The sequence below is a fragment of the Manis javanica genome, chromosome 10 (assembly GCF_040802235.1).
Source record: "Manis javanica isolate MJ-LG chromosome 10, MJ_LKY, whole genome shotgun sequence".
Classification (NCBI taxonomy): domain Eukaryota; kingdom Metazoa; phylum Chordata; class Mammalia; order Pholidota; family Manidae; genus Manis; species Manis javanica.
This window is the reverse complement of record NC_133165.1, coordinates 30,180,189-30,188,727: the sequence shown is the minus strand read 5'-3', so window position 1 is coordinate 30,188,727 and position 8,539 is coordinate 30,180,189. Positions and strand designations below refer to the sequence as shown.

General features: G+C 39.7%; 1 long non-coding RNA gene across 7 annotated transcripts; it reads right to left on the bottom strand.

Annotated features, from left to right (window-relative positions):
- Positions 1 to 1,381: 1,381 nt before the first annotated feature.
- LOC108403146 (uncharacterized) lies at positions 1,382 to 8,529 on the bottom strand. Of its 7 annotated transcripts, XR_012122143.1 has the most exons (7): positions 8,005 to 8,455; positions 7,186 to 7,280; positions 5,590 to 5,668; positions 4,456 to 4,656; positions 3,231 to 3,287; positions 2,641 to 2,748; positions 1,382 to 1,633 (listed from the first exon to the last, which is right to left on the bottom strand). It is a non-coding gene; the product is annotated as an uncharacterized lncRNA (long non-coding RNA). The 7 variants fall into 7 exon arrangements; XR_005061274.2 differs by lacking the exon at positions 4,456 to 4,656 and having other exon boundaries at positions 8,005 to 8,529; XR_012122140.1 differs by lacking the exon at positions 7,186 to 7,280 and having other exon boundaries at positions 3,231 to 3,317.
- Between the last annotated feature and the right edge of the window lie 10 nt (positions 8,530 to 8,539).

Here is an 8,539-nt window from a genome sequence, read left to right as displayed (position 1 = left end):
GAAGCAATCTTGGGTCCTTGTGGGGAAACCAGCAAGTTTAGGGTCTGCCCCACGGACCCTGTGGAGTACACCTTTAGGTGTGACAAAATTGTCACAAAGATTCCCTGACCCTTTCACCTACAAACTACCAGGAACTGGGGTTGGAGATCTGCTGTGAACTCAAGGCCAACTTTGAGTTATCACAGAATCACAAGGCTGAAACGGAACCTGCTGGCTATTATAAGGGACCGTTTTCCCCTACTTCCTGAACCAGCCTCATGAAAAATGTATCCTGTGACTCTAAAGCAGTGATTCCATAAAACTTTCTCTAGACATTTTAAAAAACAACCTGTAAAAATAGGTAGCAAAATAGTAGCAAAATAGTAAACAGATGTTTAGACCAGGGGAAACCTGTATTATGAGAATTAGTTTAGCAATTAGGAAAGCTACTGTGGGGTAGGTACAAGATGCTACAGGGGAGGCACTAAGCCCAGTCCTGAAAGATAAAGGGAGGTGTTATGGAGGAAATCATGTTTGCCAAAGTCTAAGGATGAGTACGAGTTAGGCATAAAGGGGAGGAAGAGTATGTGGGGACAGAAGGTGGGAGTAGGACCAGCTAATAGGGTACTCGGTGGCAGGAAATAGCACACAAACCAAGAGTGGCACAGCCACAGAGGCACTTGGTGGTCTTACACTCTGTGGGGAAGTTGGGGTTCCTATGGCCAGGATCCTCACTGAACTTAAACCACCTGATGATGTAACTGGCCTGTCACTAGGCTACCGCTTCCACACCTTTAGGCAATAAGCTCTTATTGCACTACATAGAGAGCTCAGCCCAGTGCTGTAGGTGGAGGCAGAGATGCTAGTGCTTGACCTACTGCCAGGAGAACATGCCGGGTAATAAACCCTTTCACCCCAAAGAAACATTCTACTGTCATTTCTTGCCAGGGGCAAGACACACTCCAAACCCTACAGTCAGTTTCAGAGTTAGTGCAAGTCAAGGACTCCAGTTTCCATCCTCCCGCATCACTTTATTCTTGAGTTTGTCAGTACAGCTGCCACAGCTCTAAGCATCATATCTTCCCACAACCATTTTCAAGACAGGAAAAAGATAAGACTTCCTCACCATCCTTTTTATCAGGGAGCATATTTTCCCCACAGAAGCTCCCCAGGAGACTTCCTCTTAAGTCCTGATTGACAGAAATGAGTCACATGCCCATTCCTAATCAGCAGCAAGTGGTAGTGGGGTTGGACCGAATGTGGTTCATTCCCTGGACTAGGAAAGGGCCTGACTTCCCTGAGGGCCACCTGAACAAAAGTGGGGATGCCAAGGGAGGAAAGGTGATGTGTGGATAGCCAGAGTGTGTGTCTGCCACAAAAAAGACATGGTGAAAGTCCTTGGTGACCTATTATGAAGTGTGGACTTTATGCAGAAGGCAAGGGAGGTTTGTCATGATTCGATTCAGGTCATGTATTTTTGGCAGGAATACTATGGAAAGCAGAGCTGTTTTCCACCACCACATCGCTGGATGACACATGATGTCAGTGGGTGCTGTTGTTAGTGATGTCAGCTGTGATCTCTCAGTGAAGGTGGTGTCCACCCCAGTTGAAGAACACCTATAACAGGTGTGAGCTCTTTAAGACTATTTGTGTCCTGAAAGGCAAAGAAGAAAAGGCTGAGAAACTGTTTCAAATAAGACTGAAGAAACATGCACGACATGCAACAAACGATCTTGGATTGGCTTTAAGATCAAGAAAAAAATTTCTCAAAAGGATATTATTGGAACAATCAGTGAAATTTGAATGTGAACTTATAATTATGTGTTATATAATTAAGTTATGCAGTTAGCTTATGTTAATTATTGTTATACTAAATAATACTGAAATAATGTTAAATGTCCTGAATTTGACCATTGTGTTGCGGTTACATAAGAGAAGGTCCTTGTTGTTCAGTTACATACTGAAAAATTTAGGGATGAAGAGTCATGATGTCTTTGACTTTCAAATGGTTCAATGAATAATAAAAATAATAACCATTGTTGTTATTTACATATATGTATACATATAAGATAGAATGATAAAGCAGATGCGACAAAATGTTAACTGGTGAATCTAAGTAAACAGGTATACTGATATTCATTATACTATTTCTGCAACTTTTCTGTAGGTTTGAAAGCTTTTTTAGGGGGAAATGAAAGAAATACATAGGTGGTAGATGTGATGTGATATGACTTGGTGACTGACTGCCTGGGAGGCAGTAACCAATCTATGGTAGGGGATGACACCTTGAAGTGGGAGGTAAAGAAGAGAGTAGACCCTGAGGTGGGAAGGAGAGGAGAAATAATGGGTCTTAAACATATTGAACTGAAGTGGGAGCTGATGAGACACCAGGCAGAGCAGCTCAGTGGCAGTCAGAACTATCAGGAGTCAGGAGTGAAATGACATGAGGATCAGCAACCTAAGGGTGATGGTTGAAGCCAAGAGCTTGTGTGATCACTTAGGGTGTGTGCGGGGGGAGGCGGAACTTGGGTTCATATGCATTATCGTTCAGGCTCACAGCAGGACCAAACACGAACAGCTATGCTCAGGAGCAAACCAGCTGTTTCACTCAGCACTCTTGCCAAATAATCACTATCCTGATTATAGGTAGTTTTCTGCTACCTCAAAACTTGTTCCTGAAGAGACACTCTGTGTTGGTTAACTTCCCCTCAGGTGTGGAATTACTCAGCATTTGCCAACATCTTCATTTGGGAGTGTGACATAAGAAGCCTACAAATACATGCACATAAAATCAGAGGCATGCTATATGCTACAGAACTACAGTCATCCCAGGTTAATGTATTCCTGAAAGCAACTCTAAAATCAAAGGAACCTATTTTACATTATATTAAATAAGAAATTAAGAATGCATTCACCGCCTGTCCAAAAACTCCAACCAATTTCTCTAAATATCACTAAAACCCTCAACACCTATAAAAAATTCTTCAACCATTTCTGCACAATATAAACATTTTAAAACACCAATTACCTAATTATTTAACACTTAATGAACTCCATAGTGATCACATTTGTGAGCAGTACACAGTGATATGCACCATATCAGATAAGAATTAAACTTCTCTTTTAACAATCACTATACATATACTGCAAAGCAAACAATGTAATAATGTGTTAAAGACATATAATTCATGCAATCAAATCTGGCAAAATAAAATAGACAAATACAGTAATTTTTTTAAATGGTTACTTACCAAATAATTTTGGTAACGGAGGACTAGGACAACAGACAACTCTCCCACTAATGGTAACTAGAAAAGTGGACAGAATATACAAAACATCTACTCAAAGATAAGAAAGAACTAATAAGTAGTAAATACAAATCAATACCCAAGAAGAAAAAGAACATCAGAGAGTGAGCGCAGCATTTTAGGAATGCTTTACCTAAATGGCTATTTGCTGATTTCAGAACAAATGGTTGAGAGGCTGAGCAATACTTTTTAACAGCTTATCATATCTACAGACACAAAAGGTATAGAGTCCAGAGCTCTGCAAGAACAAGGGTCCAGCTAAGTATGTGTTACATTAGTCAGGGTTTTCCAGAGAAATTGAACCAATAGGAGAGAAAGCAAGAGTGAGAGGGAGAGGAGGAGATAGATATAAAGAGATTTATTATAAAGAATTGGCTTAAGTGATTATGGAGGCAGGTAAGTAAAAAATCTGCAGAGCTGATGTCCCAGTTCAAGTCCAAAGGTCAGAAGCTGCTGTAGAACTAGAAAGAGACAATGTTCCAGTTTAAAGGCTGTCAGGCAGGAGGACAGTCTTTTGTTCTATTCAGACCTTCAACTAATTGGGTGAGGCCCACCCACATTAGGGAGAGCAATCTGCTTTATTCAGTCTACCAATCTAAATGCCAGTCTCATCCCAAAACACCCTCACAGAAACACCGAGAATAGCCTTTCACCAAATATCTGGGTATCCCATGGCTCAGTCAAATTGAAAAATAAAATTAACCATCACACCTGTTGGTTGGGACACTAGGAGTAAGGGTGAATTAGAAGATGAATATTCTTCCAAGGATTGGAGCTTAGCTTTGACTCATCTGGATGACCCAGAAAATCTCAAATCCTAAAATTAGGTAAGGGTGACCCCAGGTTGCTGACATACTCAGGCACCTTGCAAAATGAAAATGGAAATCTTATCTGGGCAAAGATAAAATCATTTTAGGTCTCAAATTATTCCTACACAATTATGTTAGACACAATGCTGGCAACCAAGCATAGGAGAAGACAAGAACATAAATGAGAACTAGTCAAAACAACATGTTGGTAACAAAAACAATCCCACAGGACCTCAAGAAAATGGTAAATATATAGTATTTACTATAGAATTAAAATACATGAGAAGAATAGCATATAACTGTGGGGAAGGATAATAATGAAGTGAAGATACTCTAAGACCTTTGCATAAAGTACTAACCATGGGTATGCTGGTAAATGTTGAACAACCAGCTCTCTGTAGGACAAAAGTCCTATAGCCTTTGCCACTCTCCATGGTGTAAATGCTCCCACCATGGCCAATTTCAACAAGTGGTTGTTGAACATGGAGTTGGGAAGAGATGGGCACAATCAGCTGTCCTGAGTCAGTGTGAGCTGGCTCCAGCACACCTTTAAATTAGTCCTTGTAAATGGAATAATTTTAAAAAATCCAAAAGAAGGCAAGAAAGGAGAGAAGACAAGAAAGAAGAATAGGCAGGACAAAAATAAAGCATATAATAAGACGGTAGAGTTAAACTCAAATATATCAGTAATTACTTTAAATGTAAATAGACTAGATATTTCAGTTAAAAAATATACAATAAAAATAAAAAGCAACTATACATTGTTTATGAGCAATACATTCAAAAACATAAGGTAATAGAAAAGTTGAAAGTTTAAAAAGAGAAAAAAATATACTAGGCAAATACTAACCAAAAGAAAGCTGGTATAGCTGTATTAATATCAGAGGAGTAAACATTAAGACAAAAAACACTGTTAGAAAGGAATATTTCATGATAAAATATTTATCAGAAGACACAGAAGCATCTATAATATAGCCTCAAAATACATAAAGAAAAAATGATAGAATTAGAGTAGACAGAGAAATCCACAATCATTTGGGAGACACACCTTTCTTAGTAACTGAAAGAAAAGCAAGCAAAAATAAGTCAGTAATTAAGCTAGAAATTATGCAATTAAGGCAGAAATCAGTAACAAAACGTAACGTAAAACTTCCATGCTTAGATATTAAGAAATGGCAATCCTACACAAACTCTTCCTAAAAATTTAAGAGAAAGTAATACTTTTGAATGCTAAAATGCCAGAATTATTCTTATACCAAAACTAGAAATTACAAGTAAACTACAAAATAATATCCTTCATGAGAAAAAAAGTTAAATAGGATTTAAAATTGTTAGTTTCTTACCAAATCGTAGCAACTGAATACAATAATGTGTAAGAAGAATAATACATCAAGACCAAGTAGGACTTTTCCCAACAAAAGTTTAGTTTAACACTGTAAATCAATCAATGTAAAAACTATAAAACCTCTAGAAAACAATAGGAGAAAACCTACCTGACCTTGGGTTAGGCAAAGATTTCTTGGGCATGATACCTGATAAATGGACTTCCTCAAAACTCAGAACTTCTGCTCCCTGAAAGATATTAAGAGAATGCCTGGAGAGAAGCCACAATTGGAAAATAATTGTGACAATCAACTTGGTACAGTATGTTTAGATAATAATTGCCACAATTTTTTGACTGCTTCTAATGTCCCAAGAACTGTCAGGCACTATATATACATTTCTCCATCTTAATCCGTAGAACAACCCTAAGCAGTGGAATCTATTATCCTCATTTGACAGGTAAATTTTGAGTTGATTGACTTGCCCAAACTCACTGAAGCTGGTAATCTGCAGTCAGAATTTGAACCCAGTTTTAGTTCTTTCTAAAGAACTCTCTTAAGCACTCCATCACACCACCTTTTTATTAAAGTAATCTAAAATTGCATAACAACATGAAAAAAGTGTTAGAAACAAAACGTTTAAGTGGGCCTTCCTTCCAGGAGATTTACAGGCTAGTGCACTACAGACTTCACTTCCCAATTTAAAAAAACAATACCTGGCATTCAGATGTATGCATATGTGCCTGTCTTATAAGTACGGTATTTGTAATAGTGTGCTATTTATATACCATCAGGACTACCTTATGCTCCTACACCCCATAAACTGGTCCCATCCCTGTGCTATGGAAATGAACTGGGTAAACATCTTAGAGTGGAAAACTGCATCCATTCTTCAGTCCCTCTGCACTGAATTGTACAAGATCCTTCCTGCAGGAAACTTACCCTCCTTGGGATCATATTGGGACAATATCTAAAGCTTAAGGATTATTAAGTTTTAATACAGAGTATGCATTTTATATTTTTGGCCTTTTGTTTACTTATAGCTTTTATAGGCATTGATTCAATAATATTTCCAACAGTCTTTGTGGTAAGTAGGTGGTAGACATCAACCCATGTAAGGGACAGGAGTCAGATTGGCAGTAACTATTCACTATTGTTCAGCTGGTAGCACAAGCAAGATCCTCTCTTCTAAATCAAAGCTCTCCTGAGCAGAAGGAAATCCTTAGGCCTTTACAAACACACCACTTTTCCAACCCTTGAGTAATTTTGTTCCTGATGGGTCTATACAAGCTCCTCCCATTTACAACTGATTGTAATCTCTGTTCTTTGAAATTCCATTATTTCATTTATACGTAGTTTCATTCAACAAACATTAATTAAGACCTTCCAGATTCAAGGAACTGCGCATATCTTTGTATTAAAATTATGTGAACTGGTCATATTCTAGTCTCTAAGTTCCCGACAGAAGGATCCTACCCAACTCTCCTGTAAATTGCATAATGCTTAAAACATACTTGGCACTTGGTGAGTACTCCTTAAATATTGATGACTTCAAGTTTGACAAATTCCAGTTCAACCCTGCTCCAATGCCAATAAAATCAATAAAGCAAACAAAATCCTGCTCCGACAGTCTCCAACCCTTCTTCTTCCCATTTCCCATTGCTAAGTATGTTCCCTAGTACTAATTGTTTTAAGGAGCCCTCATTTTGGATGTGAAATCAGTGTCATTATGCAAGTCTGAAAATCGAAACACTAAAAATAACTCACCATCCTTGGAACTCCAATGGTTCTTATACCAGGGCATCATGGTATAATGGGAAATGCTCTGGGATAGGCGTCAGGAGATCAGCCCTGGCACTGACCTGTATTAGACTTTCATCAGGTCTCAAAATCCTATGGTCCTGTTTCCTCAGTTACAAATAAAGCGGTTTCACTTAAACCACTCATTTAGAGCTAAGATTCTACCAACTGGAATGACTCAAAATACGAAATGAAATGTATCTAATGACAAGTTCTGTTTGAGCTAAAATGCAAAATACCAATCGAAAAATAGAACTGGAGATTAGTATTAAATGTCTTACTGTTACTTTCCTGGGGCTAAATTACTTTTCTTGTTACTTACATACAGAGTCTGGCATTATTGATTTGTATGTGTTATTCTCACCTACCCAAACACAAACGCCTTCAAAGGAACTGTCCTTTGTAAAGAGGTGGGATGTAAAAAAAAAACTGTTGGTATTTTGACTCTAGGTGCCAACTCAACACTTCTGGCTTACTTTCCGTTAACTTGCAGGCACACAAGGAATTCTTGCTTCCATGGGTGCTGCTGCCTCTGGAAAGGAGTAATCAATTCAACATTATCCTTTTCGGCTCTCAAACTGTCCTCCATCTCCCTAGGGTCAAAAACTTTGCGGCCATGGGTTTTCCGGTGCATTAGTGCTCCATGAACAGCTGGATAACTACCCCCAGAGAACACAGTGTGGCTCTGGACTGGAAAATCTTGACAGGTTCATGACCTTAGAGCCAAGCACTGGGGTCAAACTCATAAACCAGGAAAGGGAACGAAATAAGGGCTCAGTTAGCGACCTGCAGTGGCCCCGAGGACCTAAGTGCTGCTCCAGAATTTCTACTGGCTTGAGGGCGACTGGAATTGGGGTTCAGGACAGTTGGTGGAAGCTGCATCGGTACGGCGAGCACGGTCTTCACACGTTTGCGGGTAACTGCTGGATTCCCCCAACTCCTCCGTCCTGTGGCGCCATCTTGGGAGCAGAGAACAAGCGATTCTGACTAAGGGTCGACAAAGTTCCTCGAAGACAGCCTTTAGGAGACTGGCTCTGACGGGAGCTCCCTGAGGGGAGAAAAACATAGTAGTTGGTTGGGTCCTTGTGGCTCGAGAGGCCCCAGTTCTCATTCATTTCCTGACAAGCACTTGTGAAAGCGCCAAGGTTCTACACTTCTGTCCGCGAGTCTGGGAAGTTTTTCGAAGAAAGCAGTAAGACCGCTTGGCCACCACCATTAGCTGTTTTGTAACGCCGCCCCACAGATCGGCCGCACCCGCCTGAACGCTCAACCTTCCTTCCCAACGGCTCCGGATATCGGCCGCGCGCCCATGGCGCGCGTG